The 12,433-nt window shown below is 55.0% G+C and overlaps 1 long non-coding RNA gene across 2 annotated transcripts; it reads right to left on the bottom strand.

Annotated features, from left to right (window-relative positions):
* Positions 1-9,621: 9,621 nt before the first annotated feature.
* Positions 9,622-11,539, bottom strand: LOC134760833 (uncharacterized). 2 transcript variants are annotated; one of them, XR_010138830.1, is made up of 3 exons: positions 10,749-11,539; positions 10,300-10,396; positions 9,622-10,120 (listed from the first exon to the last, which is right to left on the bottom strand). It is a non-coding gene; the product is annotated as an uncharacterized LOC134760833 (long non-coding RNA). The 2 variants fall into 2 exon arrangements; XR_010138831.1 differs by having other exon boundaries at positions 9,622-10,145; positions 10,749-11,173.
* Between the last annotated feature and the right edge of the window lie 894 nt (positions 11,540-12,433).

Here is a 12,433-nt window from a genome sequence, read left to right as displayed (position 1 = left end):
GATAGACAGAGAGAGAGACAGAGAGAGAAACAGACAGGCAGAGAGAGAGAGAGAGAGAGAGAAACAGACAGACAGGGAGAGAGAGAGACTAAGACAGAAGACAGACACAGTGAGAGAGAGAGAGATAGAGAGACAGACACAGAGAGACAGAGAGAAAGAAAGAGACAGACAAAGAGACAGACAGAGAAAGACAGAGACAGACAGAGAGAGACGGAGAGAAACAGACAGACAGACAGGGAGAGAGAGACAGAGAGAGAGAGACAGACCGACAGACAGACAGGCAGAGAAAGGGAGTAAGACAGAAGGCAGACACAGTGAGAGAGACAGGTAAAGAGAGGGAGGGAGAGAGAGAGAGAGAGAGAGAGAGAGAGAGAGAGAGAGAGAGAGAGAGAGAGAGAAACAGACAGACAGGCAGAGAGAGAGAGAGAGAGACAGACAGGCAGAGAGAGAGAGAGACAGACAGACAGGCAGACAGAGAGAGAGAGAGAGACAGAGAGAGAGAAACAGACAGGCAGAGAGAGAGAGAGAGACAGAGAGAGAGAGAGAAACAGACAGGCAGAGAGAGAGAGAGAGAGAGACAGAGAGAGAGAGAAACAGACAGGCAGAGAGAGAGAGAGAGACGGAGAGAGAGAGAAACAGACAGGCAGAGAGAGAGAGAGAGACGGAGAGAGAGAGAAACAGACAGGCAGAGAGAGAGAGAGAGACGGAGAGAGAGAGAAACAGACAGGCAGAGAGAGAGAGAGAGACAGAGAGAGAGAGAGAGAAACAGACAGGCAGAGAGAGACAGAGAGAGAGAGAGAGAAAAGACAGAGAGAGAAAGAGAGAAACAGAGACAGACAGAGAGACAGAGAGAGGGGGAGGAAGGGCGTGCTCGAGAAATAATTACACATATTTTATAATGCTTTTGATCCCATGAACGGTGGCCGGGTTATACTTTGAAAACAACAACAACAACAACAACAACAACAACAACAACAGCAACAAGAGCAGCAGCAGCAGCGAGAGCAGCAGCAGCATTCACCTACGGATTTCTAGAAAATAAGATGTTATGAAGGATAGTACACTTCCACCGGCTCTCACTGCACGTGGAGAGATTCAGAAAAGCGCTAGTTAACAACAGGAGAAAACAGCAGCTAACATGTCTTGGGGAAAATAGACGTCTTCCTGAAAACTGGGGATTTCTACTTCACCTGAAAAGAAATACATAGGCAAAGGGAAAAAGACGAACAAACACAAAACAAGCCAACAAACACGGGCCAAGGCACCGTCCCTGGAAATCTTAAGTGAGCCAAGTGTTAGTTTTCAGAAAGCGTTTCTGTTTGGGGCAAATACTAAGAAGGCCCAGACTAGAGCTGTGACGCCTTTCCCGTTGTGAAACTGTGCCGGCTGGAGGGCGGAGAAACGAAAACATCCTGAGAATGGGTGATTGAGACCCAGCCAGGGTGAAGCTTTCCTAGGGAGGCAGGGAGGGAGGGAGGAAGGGAGGCCTGAGGAGGGAAGCTGGGGGAAAATCCCCACAACTGCAGACCCGCCCGCTTGCCCACGCGGGTCAAGGGCTATGCCATCGGCCCAAGCTGCCTCTGGGGAAGTGGGACCGTGCCGCCCCCATCTTCACAAACGGTGGCCACTGAGTGAGGCCTGAGGCCCAGCGATGCAAATGTCAGCCTGGCAAGAATGAGATCATCGCCGGCAAGGGGTGGGGGAAGGGGCGAGAAGACGGAGGCACACCGGGGCGGCTCTGGAAGGTTTCCAAGCAGGGTGTTGGGAGGCGGGGTGTGGGGGTTTCGGGGGGAACCCACCTCGCCGACTCACTAAATTAAGGTAAAGGGACGTGGGTAGTGGGGGGAGCCGGGGGGCAACTTGAAAATTAAACTGACCCTTCCTAAAGCCCAAGTAGGAGAGTCTATGCGCGGTCAAGAAACCAAAACACAAAGAAAACTCAAGCGCCGATCAAAGAACAATAGGGCCCCCGCCAGGGCGGAGGTTCCCTAGGCAACGAGGGAGAGAGGGAGGGGCCTCCAGAAGGGAGAGCGAGAAACCAGTTGCCCCAGGCTCGGTGCAGTCGGCGAGACCTCCCTCCGTGTCTCCCCGACTTTCAGAAACAGTGGCCGCTAGGTGATGCCCGAAGACAACCGATGCCCGCAAATGTCAGTCAGCACAGAAAAGAATTTATTTTTTCATTCATTCATTTATTTATGTATTTATGTATTTATGTATTTATTTATTTATTTAGAGACAGAGTCTCACTCACTCTACAGCCTGGGCTGTAGTGCAGTGGCGCGATCTCGGCTCCCTGCAGACTCCGCCTCCCAGGTTCAAGCGATTCTCCCGCCTCAGCCTCCGGAGGAGCTGGCATTCCAGGCGCCTGCCCCACCGCTCCCGACTCAGTTTTGTATTTTTAGTAGAGACGGGGTTTCGCCGTGTTGGCAAGGTTGGTCTGGAACTCCCAACCTCAGGTGATCCACCCGCCTCGGCCTCCCAAAGTGCTGGGATGACAGACGTGAGCCACCGCGCCCGGCCTTCACCGTTTCTTTTTAAGTCGAGGAGCTTATCAGGGAACTATGAGAAGTACGGACGCCACACGTGACAGGGAGAAAAGTCTGAAAATGCCCCTCGCATCCAAGTGGGGACCCGGCCTCGACCTCCCGAAATCATACACCGATTGGGGAAGCCCAGCAAGGCCCGTCTGTCTAGATTCCTCTCGGCCTCTCTAAGCACCTAAGCACGCGCTTCTCACTTTCGTGGAAGGGGCAGGGCCCTCCCCGGCACGGGGGGTCTGACGGACTGACAGAGAAAGAGACAGACATAGAAAGACAGAGATGGACAGAGAGAGATAGAGAGAAACAGACAGAAAGAGAGAGAGACAGAGACAGAGACAGAGAGAGAAACAGACAGGGAGGGAGAGAGACAGACAGAGAGAGAGACAGACAGACAGACAGAGAGAGACAAACAGAGACGGACAGAGAGAGACAGACAGAGAGAGAGACAGACAGGCAGAGAAAGACAGTAAGACAGAGGATAGGCACAGAGAGAGAGAGAGACAGAGGGACACAGAAAAAGAAAGAGAGAGGCAGACAGACAGAGAAAGACAGAGACAGAAAGAGAGAGAGAGAGAAACAGACAGAAAGAGAGAGAGAGACAGTGAGAGAGAGAGAGAGAGAGAGAAAGAAACAGACAGAAAGAGAGAGAGAGACAGAGTGAGAGAGAGAGAGAGAGAAACAGAAAGGGAGGGAGAGAGACAGACAGAGAGTAAGACAGACAGACAGAGAAAGACAGTAAGACAGAAGATAGGCACAGAGAGAGAGAGAGACAGAGAGACACAGAAAAAGAAAGAGAGAGGCAGACAGATAGGGAAAGACAGAAACAGACAGGGAGAGAGAGAGAGAGAGAAACAGACAGAAAGAGAGAGAGAGAGAGAAACAGAAAGCGAGGGAGAGAGAGACAGACAGACAGACAGATGGACAGGAAGAGAAGGAGAGTAAGACAGAAGACAGACACAGTGAGAGAGACAGGCAGAGAGAGAGAGAGACAGAGACAGAGACAGAGAGAAAGAAAGAGACAGGCAGAGAAAGACAGAGATGGACAGAGAGAGATAGAGACAAACAGACAGAGACAGAGAGAGAGAGAGAGAAACAGACAGACGGGGAGGGAGAGAGACAGACAGACAGAGAGAGAGAGAGAGAGAGAGAGAGAGACAGACAGACAGACAGAGACAGAGAGAAACAGACAGAAAGAGAGAGACGGAGAGAGAGAGACTGAGAGAGAGAGAAACAGAAAGGGAGGGAGACAGACAGACAGAGAGAGAGAGAGAGAGAGAGACCGACAGACAGATAGGCAGAGAAAGAGAGTAAGACGGAAGACAGACACAGTGAGAGAGACAGGCAGAGAGAGACAGAGAGGGAGAGAGAGAGACAGACAGAAAGGGAGAGACAGAGAAAGACAGAGATGGACAGAGAGAGACAGACAGAAACAGAAACAGAGAGAGACAGAGGCAGAGACAGAGAGAGAGAAACAGACAGACAGGGAGGGAGGGGTACAGACAGAGAGAGAGAGAGAGACAGAGAGACAGACAGGCAGAGAAAGTGAGTAAGACAGAAGATAGGCACAGACAGAGAGACAGGCCCAGAGAGAGAGACAGCGAGACAGAGAAAGAGAGAGACAGACAGACAGAGAAAGAGAGAAACAGACAGAAAGAGAGAGAGACAGAGACAGAGAAAGAGAGAGAGAGAGAAACAGACAGACAGGGAGGGAGAGAGACAGACAGAGGGAGGCAGAGACAGACAGACAGACAGACAGAGAGAGACAGAGAGAAGCAGACAGAAAGAGAGAGAGACGGAGAGAGAGAGAGAGAGACACGGAGGGAGAGAGACAGAGAGGCAGACAGGCAGGCAGAGAAGGATACGGACACAGAGAGACAGACAGAGAGAGAGACAGACAGGCAGAGAAAGACAGTAAGACAGAGGATAGGCAGAGAGAGAGAGAGAGAGAGACAGACAGGGAGGGAGAGACAGAGAGAGAGAGAGACAGGCAGGCAGAGAAAGAGAGTAAGAAAGAAGATAGGCACAGAGAGAGAGAGAGAGAGAGAGAGAGAGAGAGAGAGAGAGAGAGAGAGAGAGAGAGAGACACGGAAAAAGAAAGAGAGGCAGACAGACAGAGAAAGAGACAGACAGAGAAAAACAGAGATGGACAGAGAGAAACAGATACAGAAAGAGAGAGAGAGAGACACAGACAGGGAGGGAGAGAGAGAGAGAGAGACAGAGAGACGGGTAGAGAAAGAGAGAGAGACAGAGAGACGGGTAGAGAAAGAGAGTAAGACAGAAGACAGACACAGTGAGACAGGCAGAGAGAGAGAGAGACAGAGACAGAGACAGAGAGAAAGAAAGAGACAGACAGACAGACAGACAGAGAACGAGACACAGAGAGAAACACAGAGTCGAACAGGGAGAGACAGGGAGAAACAGATAGAAAGAGAGAAGGTCCTAGCCCAGTAGCGATACAGTGCCTTTTCTTTCATTTTCTCTTTCTTTTCTGTTCTTTTCTTTTTTTCTTTCTTTCATTTACTTTTTATTTACTCATTTATTTATTTATTTATTTATTTATTTATTTATTTATTTGGAGAACGAGTCTCACTCTGTCGCTCAGGCTGTAGCACAGTGGCGCGATCTCGGGTCACCGCAACCTCCGCCTGCCAGGTTCAAGCGACTCTTCCTTCCGCCTCAGCCTCCCGAGTAGCTGGGACGACAGGTGCCCGCCCCACCGTGGCCTACTCAGTATCGCGTTATCAGTAGAGACGGGGTGTCACCATGTTGGCCAGGCTGGTCTGGAGCTCCCGACCTCGGGAGGACAGACGTGAGCCACCGCGTTCAGCGTACAGTGCCATTTCTCAGAAATCACTCAGGGGAACACACACTTCTAGGTGATGTGTAGAGATTTTATCGATTGACTTACTTACTTATCTCTTTATGTATGTATTTACTTTTTGCGTGGGGAGGTGGGGGGGAAGGAGTTTGGCTCTCGCCGCCCAGGCTAGAGTGCAACGGCATAGGGGACTCAAGGAGTCCACCTATGGGAGAGAGGACACGTCATTCTGAGCGTCAGGGCCGCAGCGAAAGGTGGCAGGGCCCACGCTTTGAAAGGCTGAAATCCCGGCGGCTCAGGCCTGTCGTCCCAGCACTTCGGGAGGCCCGGGAAGGCGGATCCTTTGAGGTCAGGGGTTCGATACCAGCGTGGCCAACACGGAGAAACCCCGCGTCTACAAAAAATGGAAATATCAGCCGGCCGTGGCGGTGCGCGCCTGTAATCCCAGCTACCGAAGAAGAATCACTGGAAGCCGGGAAGCAGAGGTTTCAGTGAGCCGAGAGAGCGCCACTGCACCGCAGCCTCGGTGACCGAGCGAGAGAGACTCAGTCCGAAAAAAAGAAAAGAAGAAAAAAAAAAAAAGAACAGGCCCAAATGCTGCACTGTCAGTGAACGTTAGTGTTTCGGGTGTTTCGTTTTATCTCTGTCTCTCTCTCTCTCTCTGTCTCTCTCTCTCTCTCCCTCTCTCTCTCTCTCTCTCTCTCTCTCTCTCTCTCTCTCAATCTCTCAATCTCTCTCTCTCTCTCTCTCTCTCTCTCCTCTCTCCTCTCTCCTCTCTCCTCTCTCCTCTCTCCTCTCTCCTCTCTCCTCTCTCCTCTCTCCTCTCTCCTCCTCTCCTCCTCTCCTCCTCTCCCCTCTCCCCTCTAACTTTTATTTCTTGTTCGAAGACACATGTGCAAGAGTGTTATGTCATAGGTAAACTTAAACTTGTGACGGGGTGGGGGGGGGGGGTTCAGTGTTCAGTGTGCAGATGATTTCATCACCCGGATACTCAGCGCCGTGTCCGGTAGTTTTCGTGTTTTGTTTTTTTCCCGAAGCTGTCTCTCCTTCCACCCCTCCTCCCTGAAGTAGGCTCCCGCGTCTCCGGTCCCCCTCGTTCTGCCCACGCAAGAACTCTCATCTATGAGTTCCCAGTTGTAGATGAGAACAGGTGGTATTTAGCCGACGGTTGTTTTCATCTTTGGTGGTGGTGGTGGTGAAATAGGCATGACACTAAATGGACCCTTAGGACGCTCCCCTCCGTCCCCACCCCGCACCCCCTCCCCCCCCCCACACCCCCTCATTCCCGCACCCCCTCCTCCAGCGCAAGAAAGGAAGAAAGACAGAAATGAAAGTAAGAGGTGAGCCTGCAAGGTGGCGGAGGCTGGGGATCTCAAAGGGTGAGCAAGCGATGGGGGCCCGGGGATGTCTCGGCCGAGGTATCCAAAATAGGGGACCCACTTTCCAGCCCCAGCACACCCAGGAATCCTCAGCCGCAGCCAGCCTCTGGGTGGGGTTGCGCCTGTCAAAGCTTCTAAATGGAGAGAAGCCCAAGGCTATGGAAGGCATCAGCTCCAACTCCAGGAAGGGAATAGGGCTCTGTGCATATGAATGGGGCTTCAGAAGGCGGTGCCGCGGCTTCCAAAGCGATGCGCCTCGCCTCTCCTCGCCCAGAGCGAGACTCCGTCTGAAAAGAAATACACAAATCAATACTAAAAGAATTCATCCATCCATAAATAAGAAAGAAAGAAAGGAAGAAAGAAAGGAAGAAAGAAAGAAAGAAAGAAAGGAAGAAAGAAAGAAAGAAAGAAAGAGAGAGAGAGAGAGAGAGAGAGAGAGAGAGAAAGAAAGAAAGAAAAAGAAAGAAAGAAAGAAAGAAAGAAAGAAAGAAAGAAAGAAAGAAAAGAAAAGAAAGAAAGAAAGAAAGAAAGAAAGAATCAGTCCAGCGGTCGTGGTCGTGAATCACTCCCCGGAGTCCAGGCGCAGTGGCTCACGCCCGTCACGCCAGCACTCTGAGACGCCGGGTCAGGAGGGTGGCAACAAAACGAGGAGACCCCGTCCGTGGAAAAACATTGAAAAATGAAGGCCGGGCGCGGTGGCTCACGCCCGTCATCCCAGCACTTCGGGAGGCCGGGAAGGGCGGATCGATCACCCGAGGTCGGGAGTTCGAGTCCAGCCCGAGCCACACGGAGAAGCCCCGCCTCCACGAAAAATACCACATCAGCCAGACGTGGCGGCGCCCGCCCGCCATCCCAGCTACTCGGGAGGCCGACGCGGGAGAATCGCTCGAACCCGGGAGGCAGAGGTTGCGGCGAGCCAAGATCGCGCCACCGCACCGCAGTCTAGGCAACCAGAGCGAAACTCTGTCTCGGGGTGGGGGGGGAAAAAAAACGGTCCGGGGACAGTGGCGCGTGCCCGTGGTCCCGGGTACCGTACTCTGGAGGCTGAGGCGGAAGGATCGCTCGAGTGCAGGAACGTCCACGCTGCAGTGAGTGAGCTACGACGGCACCACTGCCGGGGTGACAGAGTGAGATGCCGTCTCTAAATCAATCAGTCCATCAGATCACCGGGAGGCGCTCCCCGTGTCTCACTCTCAAAGGGTGTCTCTTTAGGCCAAGCACGCACGGTGCCTCACGCCAGTCATCCCAGCACTTTGGGAGGCCGAGGCGGGAGGAAAGAAGGAAGGGAGGAAGGGAGTAAGGGAGGAAAGAAGAAAGGCAGGAAGGCAGTAAGGCATGAAAGAAAGAGGGGAAGAAGGAAAGGAAAAAGAAGAAAGAAAGAAAGAAGAAAAGAGAAGAAAAGAGAAGGGAAGAAAAGAAAGGAAAACGGGGAGGGGGCCTATGTCCTCGACCGGTGACCGCCCAGGATACAGCGGGTCACGGCCGACCGACCGAAGCCTCGACCCGCGGGGCCTCAAGCGATCTTCTCCTCATCGCAGCCTCTCAGCCGCGACGACAGGCGGCCATCACCAGGCACAAGTCACCTTCTAATAATATTACGATTCTATCGAGACAGGGTCTCGCTGCGTCATCCAGGCCGGATCGCCGTGGCACGATCTCAGCTCATCGCCACCTCGGCCTCCCCGGTCGGAGCCACTCGCCCGCCCCAGTCTCCCGAGCAGTCGTGATCCCAAGCCCAGGCCACCAGGCCCGGCTCACCGTTCTATTTTTCAGAGAGACGGGGTTTCGCCGCGTCGGCCAGCGCGGTCGGTCTGGAACTCCCGGCCTGAAGCGATCCAGCCGCCTCGGCCTCCCAAAGTGCCGGAGTGACAGGCGTGAGCTACCGTGCCCGGCCCAGACCGTCTCGTTCATACATCATAGAGAAGGGGTTTCGTCAGCCGACGGGTGGAGGGCGGGGTGAGTTTCACTCAGCCTGCGTACCGGGGAAAGGGTAAGTGAGTGTGCTTTGTGAACTAGATACGGAAATCGTGTGTGTGTGTGTGACAGAGAGAGAGAGAGAGAGAGAGAGAGAGAGAGAGAGAGAGAGAGAGAGAGAGAGAGAGACCGACGAATCCCACCATGAGGACCCGGAAACGGTGTCCGATTTGGGTCCCCGTGTAGTCACCTGTCTGTGTGTAGGTGACTGAGGATTCCACAAATGAAGGTCAGCAGTATCTATGGAGCTGTTTCTCCCTCTCATGCGTCTCATCCGTGTGGTGGAGAAAGGGGAGAAAAGTGGTCGTGACGGGAAGTCGTCTTCACGCCCGAGGAAGCCGAAGGCAGGCCGAGGGGAAGGAGGGCATCCCACGTGACAGCTCCACCCCCGCGCACCCTTTCCAACGCCGGGGCCGCCGGTCCACCCTGTACGACAACCCACCCCCAAGAACAGCACGGTCCGGAGCGGTCCAGTCTCATCCCATCCGGCCCACCCGGGGCATCCGGCGGAAGTGTTCGCCGGAGGGTCGGAAAGCAGCGTCCACGCGGTTCCCCCGGGGTCTCCCGGCAAAGGCCAGCCGGGGGAGGGTAGCGGGACGTGACGGGGGCCGGGGGCACGCGCCTCAGAGCTCCCCGGAAGGCGGCAGGTAGCCGGCGGGGGACGCCGAGCCAGAGACGTCCGGCGGGATCTAGATCCGGAAGCCGCGTCGGTCCTCTCCCACAGCTCTCCTACGGAAAACGCCACGGCGGCGGCGGCGGGAGCCTCGGCCGGGGGAGAAGCGGGGACAAGGGGGAGAGGGAAGGAGGCCCTCGGGAGGATTCAGCCACGAAAACCCACTCAGCCAAGCTCCCTCCGTCTCTCGGGGTCCAAGGGACACCCCGGGAGACGGCAAGAGACACGTTCACTCCGTGCTTTTCACCTCCGTCTTTATTTTTTTCATCTTTTCCATTTTACAAGAGGTGCGCATCTCAACAACCAGACGGTGGGTGTGAGGGGAGAAGCGTCAAGGGCAGGAGTTGGAGACCAGCGTGAGCAACTGAGCAACACAAGTAGGAGAGCCCAGCTGAAAGAGATGAAAAAGGAGGAGGAGGAGGAGGACGAGGCCGAGGAGGACGAGGAGGACAGGGGGAGTGGGTGGGGGGAGGAGAAGGAAAGAAAAGAAAAGAAAAAAAGAAAAAGAAAAAGAAAAGCAACCACCAAGAAAGTTAAAATCGTCCAACGGTCGGAAGCTCAAGACCAGGCTGACCAAGACGGAGAAACCCCATCCGTACTAAAAATATAAAAGTCAGCCGGGCACGATGGCGCTTCACCGTCATTCCAGCTCCTCAGGAAGGCCAAGGCAGGAGGATCACTCGAACCCGGGAGGCGGAGGTCGCAGCGAGCCGAGATCACGCCATCGTAGTCCACCCTGGGCGACAAGAGTGAAACTCCGTCTGGAGGGGGAGGGGGAGGGGGAGGGGGAGGGGGAGGGGGAGGGGGAGGGGGAGGGGAGAGATCGGTGAGACGCGTCTCAAAATTTTATCTGTTCGCATTCCGCGTGCGTAAAACGGAAAGAACCGACCCACGAGAAATACGACCAGAGCGTACCGTGCCCACGCGTGTCATCCCAGCACTCCGGGAGGCCGACGTGGAAGGATGGCCGGAGCGTAGACGTTTGAGATCACCTCGACGTGTGAGACGACACCTGCAATAATAATAATCATAGAAGTTTAAAAAGCGATCACGTGTGCCCAGAGCGTGGACAACAAAGCGAGAGCACACCCGTACTAAAAAGAAGACGATTGACAGACAGACAGGCAAGCAGGCAGGCAGGCAGGGAACTATAGAATGAGCCAGGTGCAGCGTCTCACGCCTGTCACAGCAGCAGCGCGGGCGGCCGAGGCAGGCAGGCGGATCGCTCGAGAACAGGAGTCCGAGACCAGCCCGGGCCACACGACAGAACCCCAGACCCCATCTCACTCACATCCACACATCCACAGATACCTGCCTCCCTACCTACGGAAAACGTGAGACATGAGGAAGAACATAAAAGTCACCCGGTGTGGTGGTGCACACCCGTAGTCCCAGGGAACGGGGACGGGAGGGATGAGACGCGGGACGGCCGCTCGGTCGGACGGTCGGTCGAAATCGTCGAGGCTGGGGTGATCCCGGGCGACGGAGGCAGAGGAAGACCCCGCCGGGAAGGCAGGGAAGGAAGGAAACCAATGAAACAAGCAAGCAAACGATGAACATGACAATGACCTAGAATAACCCATGAGAATAAAGAAGCAAATAAGAGGGTACGAATAAAGCTAAAAGGTAAGGTAATGAAGATGACAATCCACCGTTTTCTCTCCAGCCCAGCCCAGCCCAGGTGGAGTGGAGGCGCGCGATCACAGCCCACGTTCGCCTCTGCCTCCCGGGCTTAAGAGATCCCTGTAGTCCCATCCCAGCTACTTGGGAGCCTGAGGTCACCAGAGCCCAGAGTGAGAAGATCAGGCAGGCCCCAAAAGAAAAGAAAATAAATACACGAACATTGTTAATCCATAATAAACGAAGGATATACATATACGGGTATATGTAAATGACATGGGTTTTTACGTCATACACGTTCATCCATTAAAATTAACATCTATCCTATACACATGTGTGAATGATGGAAATGTCTAGTTTTATCACTAGATTATTTTCGTCGGTGTAGGTACGTGTCCGTGTGTCCATATCTATGTGTCTATCTATCTAGCTAGATATACGTATGCTCACACACAGCAGCGTGCAGAAAAGAAGATTGAAAACAAGAAGGAATCGGCCGGGCGCGGTGGCCGACACCCGTACTCCCGGCACGCTTTGGGAGGCGGAGGCGGGGGAGGGGGAGGGGGAGGGGTGGGGGGAATCGCTAGGTCAGGAGTTCGAGACCAGCCCGGCCAATATGGTGAAATTCCGTCTTCGCTCAAAATACAAAAACTGCTGTTCGCTTGAGAGCCCTGGAGGCAGCGGCGGCGCCGAGCCGAGGAGGCACCACCGCGCTCCAGCTCCAGCCTGGGCGACAGAGCGAGATTCCGTCTCCAGAAAGAAGGAAGAAGGAAAGAATGGGGGCGGCGGGGGAAACACACACACACACACACACACACACACACACACACACACACACACACACACACACACACACACACGACCAAAAAAAAACAAGAGGGAGTATTACTGGCCGACGGCAACAGCGACTCCCTCCCTCTTAAAAGTCCCGCGGACGCAAACTCCAAATGGGGCAGAGAAAAATGTAGGAGAGGGAGTTCCGCGTGGTCCCAGCTCCACCGAAGGCCGAGGCCGGTGAAGGGCACCCGCGCGTGAACGGGGATCGGCGCCCTCGCAGCGATCCACCGCAGCCCGCGGAGGGAACGGCCAGCGGCCGGCCTGCCGGTCGACCCGGGACACGGCGGGCCGCCTGCCGGGTCCGGGGCTCGCGGGCGGCCGCCGATCGACCCCGGAGGTCCGAAACAGGAGCGGCCGCCAGCCGAGGTCGCCCGTGTGTGGGGACGCCCCGGGCCTCGCCGCCGCCCGCTTCCCGCCACCCTCGGAGGAAAGAGGGGGAAGGACGCGCGAGGGCCGGGACCCCGGGTGGGCGACCCCCTGGCCCGGGCGGCCACCCCCGGGACGGGGGCCGGCGGGCCACGGACCCGGCTCGGCGCGGCCGCCTCCGCGGCTCCCACCCACGCTCCCCGAGCTCCGTCCCAGCCCGGAGCGG

Source organism: Pongo abelii, chromosome 22 (genome assembly GCF_028885655.2).
Source record: "Pongo abelii isolate AG06213 chromosome 22, NHGRI_mPonAbe1-v2.0_pri, whole genome shotgun sequence".
In the NCBI taxonomy this organism is placed as follows: domain Eukaryota; kingdom Metazoa; phylum Chordata; class Mammalia; order Primates; family Hominidae; genus Pongo; species Pongo abelii.
This window is presented reverse-complemented; position numbering and strand designations above follow the sequence as displayed.